Genomic DNA, 7,575 nt, shown 5'->3' with positions numbered 1-7,575 from the left:
GTGAGAAGTAGGAGGCACAAGGCTCAATGCACAGTGCCTACCAGGAAGCTGGCTGTGATGGTTTGTATATGCTCGGCCCTGGGAGTGGCACTATTAGAAGGTGTTGCCCTGTTGGAGTAAAGATGGCCCTGTTGGAGTAGGCATGTCACTGTGGGTGTGGGCTTTAAGACCCTCATCCTAGCTGCATGGAAGCCAGTCTTCTCAGATGAAGATGTAGAACTCTCAGCTCTGCCTGCACCATGCCTGCCTGGACGCTGCCATGTTTCCTCCTTGATGATAATGGACTGAACCTCTGAACCTGTAAGCCAGCCCCAATTAAATGTTGTCCTTTATAGGACTTGCATTGCCTGTTCACAGCAGTAAAGCCCTAACTAAGACAGAAGTTGGTACCAGGAACCAACAGAGTATTGCTTTGGTAGATCTGACTATGCTTTTGTTTGGAAGAATGGATTTGGGGACTTTAGATCTGGAAAGCAGTGGAATGCTTTTAATGGGACTTCTCCTAGGAGGAATATGGAAGACTTTGTCACTGAGAGTGATTTAAATTGTAAGGACCTGGCCCAAGAGGTTTTAGTGGAGAATTTCAATACATGGCCTAGAAACTGTTTTTGTGATGTTTTGGTGAAGAATGTGGCTGCTTTTTGCCCTTGTCTTATGAGTCTGCCTGAGGCTAAGGTGAAGAGATTCAGATTAATTGTATTAACAAAGTCTCAAAAATGCCCTTCATAGACTTTGTTTTCTGGTTAAGTCTCATGAAGAGCATTCTAAACAAGCATAGCAATCTGAGAAAGGAAAAATATAAATTATATGGTTCTAGTATTAAAAGGGCACCAAGAAGTGAAATGGAGCTGAATCCTGTATTCTCAGATATTAGATTGAATTAAATTCTCAGATATTAGATTGAATTGACCTTGGGGCAAGATCCCACTCAGCTACATTAGGTCCAGGCAGATCTCTGAGTTCAAGGCCAGCCTAGAACAGAGCAAGTTCTAGGTGAAGAAAAACTTAAATCCAGGCTTGGTGGATCACAGTTTCAATCCCAGTGCTTAGGAAACAGGCATGCAGATCCCTGAGTTCAAAGTCAGTCTACAGAGCAAGATCCAGGACAGCCAAGCTTAGGCAGTGAAGGAGTTAGAAAACAGAAATCTGGTGGCAGTGTAATAGAACAAGGGGGCCATGTTCCAGTTCCTGCAAGCAGCAGAACTCAGCAGCTTTGGCCACATGGCTCTGGCTTTAGAGGCCAGAATAGAAGGGACTATGGGGACAATTGATGCTGATTAGCTGGAGCTAAGAAATTAGTGGTGATTAATGAGAGAGCAGCATCACTGAGGTAAAATCTTCTGGGAAGTGTTTTTTTGAGAGCACAAAGAGGCTGTGTTCCAGAGATAGGCAAGGTTGTACCTTGTAATGCAGCTGTACTTGGTAATGTGTAAGAGTCACCCAGGTGGTACTGGCTTTGAAGGCATGGAAGCATCATGAAGAGCAGCTGAGGCTCGGCACTGTGAGAGGCCATGGAAGGCCATTGGTGAAGGTGCAGCCTCATTTGCAGTTGACAGCCCAGGACTGAAGGGGTCAGGCAAAGGATTAAGGCTTGGCACCATGAAGAGAGTCTATGGGAGGCTATTGGTGAAGCCTAGTTGCAGCAGAAGACCCCAGCATATTGAAGATGCCAGTACCATGGGATGATCACCAAGAACAGTAGCAGCAGTGGAGTGGATCAACCAGAGCTTACAGTGCTACAGAGGGCAGAGCTGGAGAAGTGACACCAGCCCTTTGGAGGAGCCCAGAAGATCATGTGTGGATCCCAGACATTGAAACAAGAAACTGTAACATCGAAGTTGCCTTGGAGACCCCAAGATGTTCTAGATGCCTTAGCCGTGGGCTATCTGCTGAGGAAAGCTGCTAACAGGGAGTGGAACCAGCCCAGGAGAAAGAAGTTTGTTGCAGTCAACAAAGATGAAAAGGGAGTTGGAGATCTGAAGATGGCTTTGACATCAGACATGGAGATGCGGAGTTTGGAGTTTGTCCAGCTGCTTTCCTGTCTTTCTTTAGGAATTACAGTTAAGTGACTGGATGAGTCTCAGAAGAGACTTTGAACTTTGGACTTTCAACATTGTTGAAACTGTTTTAGACTATGGGGTCTTTTGAATTTAGACTAAATTTATAGTATGTTTAGGTATGCCCCCTGCCCCCGTAGACTCATATGTTTGAATAAGCCTATGGTGGCCAGAGAGTAGAATGTGATGATTTGTATATGCTCGGCCCAGGAAGTGGCACTACTAGAAGGTGTGGCCCTGTTGAAATAGGTGTGGCCTTGTTGGAGTAGGTGTGTCACAGTGGATGTGGGCTTTAAGACACTCATCCTAGCTGCCTGGAGGCCAATATTCAGCTAGCAGCTTTCAGATGAAGATGTAGAACTCAGCTCTGGCTGCACCATGTCTGCCTGGACATCGCCATGCTCCTGTCTTGACGATAATAGACTGAACCTCTGAACCTGTAAGCCAGACCCAATTAAATGTTGTCCTTTATAAGACTTGCATTGGTCATGGTGTCTGTTCACAGCAGTAAAACCCTAAGACACTGGCAGTGAATCCATTAGACAACTAAGTTCTCAGATGGCTGCCTTCCCTGTGGGAAGGGGTTCAAACCCAGGGCCTCCTGCTTGCTAGAGAGTATCTACCGCTGAGATACATCCCGTTCCTTGACCTTTCTCTTTTCATCACAAAAGAAAATCTCAGCCTAGAGAGATAGCTAGAGTTAAGAACACCTGTTGTTCTTCCCAAGGACCCAAGTTTGGTTCCCACCACACATGTCTGGCATCTCACAACCATATGTAACTTCACTTCCTAGGGATCCAGAGCCCTCTCGTGGGCTCCATGGCTACACACACACACACACACACACACACACACACACAACTGTAATAGTTTTCTTGAAGGCTTACTACCTTTGTCTGCTAACCTAGGCCTAGACCTGGAAGCTTCTAGCCTCTTTTCAATCCAAACCTAGAATGCTTTCAGCCTCCGGGACTTACTGCTGAATAAGTTCCCCCCCACCCCCCCGCCTTTCTAGTTATCTCTGAACTCTGGCTGGCTGATCAACTCAGCTGTTATGACTCAAACTCCTCTCCAAGATGACTGATTCAATCTGGCTTCTTTCTCTTGGCCTCTGACTCTTTTGCTATGCTTGGTCTCAAACTAACTCTGGCGATCTGTTCTAATCTTCTGGCTCCTTCTCATTTTCTGTCATGTTCTGTTTTCACCTGATCTAGCTTGTTTCTCTTCAACCTGTCTCTGTACAACTGTCCCAGTAAAACTGCCTCTCCCTCCACACCCACCTCTGCATGACCCCTCAAGGAGCTTCCCTTTCCTCTCTTCTTGTGAGCGTTGGGCATATCCTGTTCTGTCAAATCTTTCTCTGATTCATCACTTTATTTGCCACTCAATTAGACATCACTTTCAAACATGGCTGCTTCCTTCTACAAACTACCTTTACCTTCATTGTTTTGGATTAAAGGTGTGTGCTAAGGTTGAGCCACACCACAACAAACAATACAATCTTGGGGTTCACAGTGTGATCAAATACCCTGTAACACACAAACACACGCACCATACATACACACCACACACACACACACCACATACCACACATACAACCACATACACACCATACACACTCCCATCCACACACCATACATATACACATACTATACCATACACACACCAACACACATACACACACACACATACACATCACACACACACACACATACACATCACACACACACACACACACACACACACACACACACACACAAAACTTCTCTTTCACAGAACCTTCAGGAGACATATTTTCAAGTGTCGCTGGCCAGCACATGGTTACTCCTAAAATAATCATGAATAAAGGAGAAAGCAGGCATGTCCTAGTGGACTTCAACCAATCCGATTCTAGCCCTCAGAAGCAAAGAGGGGAGGCGCTCCACTGGACTTGTTGCCGCCGCAGACCTGCTTACCCCAATCAAAGGAACAGGAAATGACCACCAAGAGAATTTGTCACAGAGACAGAGAAGGGCAGTCTGTAGTGGGGAAGAGGAAGAAAGGAGAGCACAGCAGAGGGTTGTCTGGGATCCAGCTCTCCCCCTAACCCCTCAGGCTTTACCCTTTCTCTGCCCCATGGTTGGTTTCCAAGGCTGCTTTAACCAAGTACCACCACTAGGTGGCTTAAAAAACAGACATCCTCTTACTAGACTCTAGAAGTTGGTAGTCATGATCTGGGCAGAGCCACAGTTTTTCAGGTACCTGCAGGGGAGAATTCTTTGCTTCTCTCAGCTTCCTGCTGGGCTTCCTGTTACAGCCCTTGAGGCTGAGGCTAAAGCTCTGTGGTAGAGAACTTTCCAGCACTGGGCCAATTGCAGCTCTACAAGATCTGCTGCCTTTGCATAGCCCTGCCCCATGTGCATCTGTGTCTGTCTCTTTGCTTCTTAGAAGGACATCAGTCATATTGGACCAAGGTCCAGCTTACTGCAACATGAGCTAATTTACTATATCATCAATGAGCATTCCAAGTGATATCATATCCTGAGATTAGAGAGCATGAGAACAGGGTTAGAGAGTATTAAAACTTCAATAAATGTCTTGGAGGTTACAATTTAATACTTAACAGAGCCCTGTGCAACGAGTGGCCTCTTGCATTAGATAAGACCAGAGGTTTTTTTCTAGTTTGTATTTTGAGAGTCCTAATATAAGGCATTTTATCTTATTCTATTTTATTTTATCTTATTTTATTTGGCAGGGTCTTGCTAAAAAGCCCAGGCTGGACCTAAACTCACATTCTTCTCGTTTCATCCTCCCAAGTGCTAGGCCACACACATGTTCTGCAGTACTGGTCTCACCTGGACTCTAATCCGGGGACACAACTGTAGCACTCCACCCACCTCACAGTCTAGCCCACCCACCTCATGGTCTAGTCCACCCACCTCATGGTCTAGCCCACCCACCTCATGGTCTAGTCCCCACTTGCTTGCCTCCAGAAGCAATTTAGAAACAGAGATCAATTTATCTCCTTCTGAAAAGTAGGTAAAGTGGGGAGGATTTTTCAGAAAAGAAGCAGGTCTTAGGTAACTGTGAAGGTTTCTTTGCATAATTAAAAAGCTGGCCTGAGACATTTCCTAAAATTGAGAATTCAAGGGGTTTTTTTTGGGGGGGAAGGGTTCTTTTGTGTTTTTTTTGTTTTTTTTTGTGTGTGTGTGTTTTGTTGTTGTTGTTTGGTTTGGTTTGGTTTTGGTTTTGTGAAAATGCAGCCTTTTAAAGGCACCCTCTTTTGTTCAGCCTGTGAGCACCCTGGTGTGTCAGCGATGTGTCAGCTCTGTGGGTTGTTTGTGCTTCCTCCTAGTTCCTGTCCCATTTTCTAGATAGTGATGGTTATCGCACGGAAGAACTTGTCATGAATTAGGTAGATTGCCACACACTCTAATCTATCTCAACTACGCCCTAACTTTTCTGGACTTTTGAGCTGGAACAGCCTCTGTTTGGGTGCCGGGGCCCTGCTGCACTCCAGCCCACGTCCTCGTCAGGGTACAGTTGTTGGATTCTGTCTTTGTTGTGGGTGTAATGATTAGAGTGTGAACTTGGAGAGCTTGAATGATTTGATAAAAGTTCTCAATGTTTTCCAGCACCATTTAGCTGTTGTTTTTGTTTATCTTCATCTTGGTGTGTGTGTGTGTGTGTGTGTGTGTGTGTGTGTGTAGGTAGGGGATATATGTGTATAAGCATGTTTACATTGTATAGGCACATTTGTGTGTGAATGTGGATAGAGGCTAGAGGCTGCTGTTGGGAGTCTTCCTTTTTTTTTTTTTAATTTTTTTGTTTGTTTGTTTGTTTGTTTGAGACAGGATAGTCCTGGCTGTCCTGGAACTCACTCTGTAGACCAGGCTGGCCTCAAACTCAGAAATCCACCTGCCTCTGCCTCCCAAGTGCTGGGATTAAAGGCCTGTGCCACCACTGCCAGGCGGGAGTCTTCCTGAATGGCTCTTCACCTCATTTATTGAGGCAGGGTCTCTCAACTGAACCCAGAAATCACCAATATGGCTACTCTAGTATAATGATTAGCTTTAACTGTCAATAATATAACCTAAAATCATCTTGGAAAAGACTCTCAGTGAGGGAATGCCTACATTGGATTGGCTTTGTGGGCATGTTTGTAGCAGAGTATCTCAAGTTAATTGATATAGGAACACTTAGCCCACTGTGGGCAGCCCCATTCCCTAGGCAGGAGATCCTGAACTGTGTAAGAAGAGAGAAATTGAGCTGAGCACTAGCAAACACAGAAGTAGGCATGCTTATGCTCTTTTTGCCTTTTCTTTTCTTTCTTTTTTTTTTCCTTTTTACATTACTCCTGACCATGGTGTGACTAGCTATTTCATACCCTGCCAAGGTCACTTCTCTGCCAGGATGGACTATAACCTGAAATGATGAGTAGAATAAACTCTTCCTTATGTTGCTTTTTGTCAGGAGATTTTTTTAAAAAAATTATTTTAGCTCTTCCACCGGAGGCCTACACGCCACTGTCTGTGCCACTGCCATGACTCTAGTGATCCCCGAGAAGTTCCAGCACATCCTGCGAGTATTCAACACCAACATCGATGGGCGGTGGAAAATAGCCTTCACCATCACTGCCGTTAAGGGCGTGGGGCGGAGATATGCTCATGTGGTGTTGAGGAAAGCCGACATCGACCTCACCAAGAGGGCTGGAGAACTCACGGAGGATGAGGTGGAGCGGGTCATCACCATCATGCAGAACCCACGACAGTACAAGATCCCAGACTGGTTCTTGAACAGACAGAAAGATGTGAAGGATGGAAAGTACAGCCAGGTTCTGGCCAATGGTCTAGACAACAAGTTCCGGGAGGACCTGGAGCGGCTGAAGAAGATCCGAGCCCATAGGGGGCTGCGCCACTTTTGGGGCCTTCGTGTCCACGGTCAGCACACCAAGACCACTGGCCGCAGGGGCCGTATACAAGAAAAAAATATTTTAAACTGTGTGTGTGTGTGTTACATGTGTATACAGACATGTGCAAGTGCCTGCAGTGGCTAGAAGAGGATGTTGGATCTTCTAGGACTGGACGTACAGACAGTCGTGAGCCACCATGTTGGTGCTTGTAAATGAACCCAGATCCTCTGCAAGAGCAACTAAGAATGATGAATGCTGCTTGTTTGTTTGTTTATTTGTTTTTGTTTCTTGAGACAGGGCTTCTCTGTGTAGCCCTGGCTGTCCTGGAACTCACTCTGTAGAACCAGGCTGACCTCAACCTCACAGAAATCTGCCCGCCGCTGCCTCCCTGTGCTAGGATTAAAGGCGTGTGCAGCAACAACAACGGAAAGGAAACTGGGAGGTCTAGCTAGCCAGCTAGCCCATCTTTGCTTTCTTAGTGCTAGACTTATAGGCAGGTCTCTGTGCTCTCCCAGCATTGACATAAGTTCTAGAGATCTGGACTCTGGTTATCATATGTATGCAACAAATGTTTTATCCCCTGAGCCATCTCCCCAACTGTGTGTGTGTGTGTGTGTGTGTGTGTGT

The 7,575-nt window shown here is 45.8% G+C and overlaps 1 pseudogene; it reads left to right on the top strand.

Moving 5' to 3' along the window:
- The first annotated feature begins 6,579 nt into the window (after positions 1–6,579).
- LOC114637660 lies at positions 6,580–7,009 on the top strand (annotated as a pseudogene).
- Positions 7,010–7,575: the final 566 nt, after the last annotated feature.

This window comes from Grammomys surdaster, unplaced genomic scaffold (genome assembly GCF_004785775.1).
Source record: "Grammomys surdaster isolate TR1022 unplaced genomic scaffold, NIH_TR_1.0 125368, whole genome shotgun sequence".
Lineage (NCBI taxonomy): Eukaryota > Metazoa > Chordata > Mammalia > Rodentia > Muridae > Grammomys > Grammomys surdaster.
The sequence above is the reverse complement of the archived record's forward strand: the minus strand, read 5'-3'. Positions and strand labels throughout refer to the sequence as shown.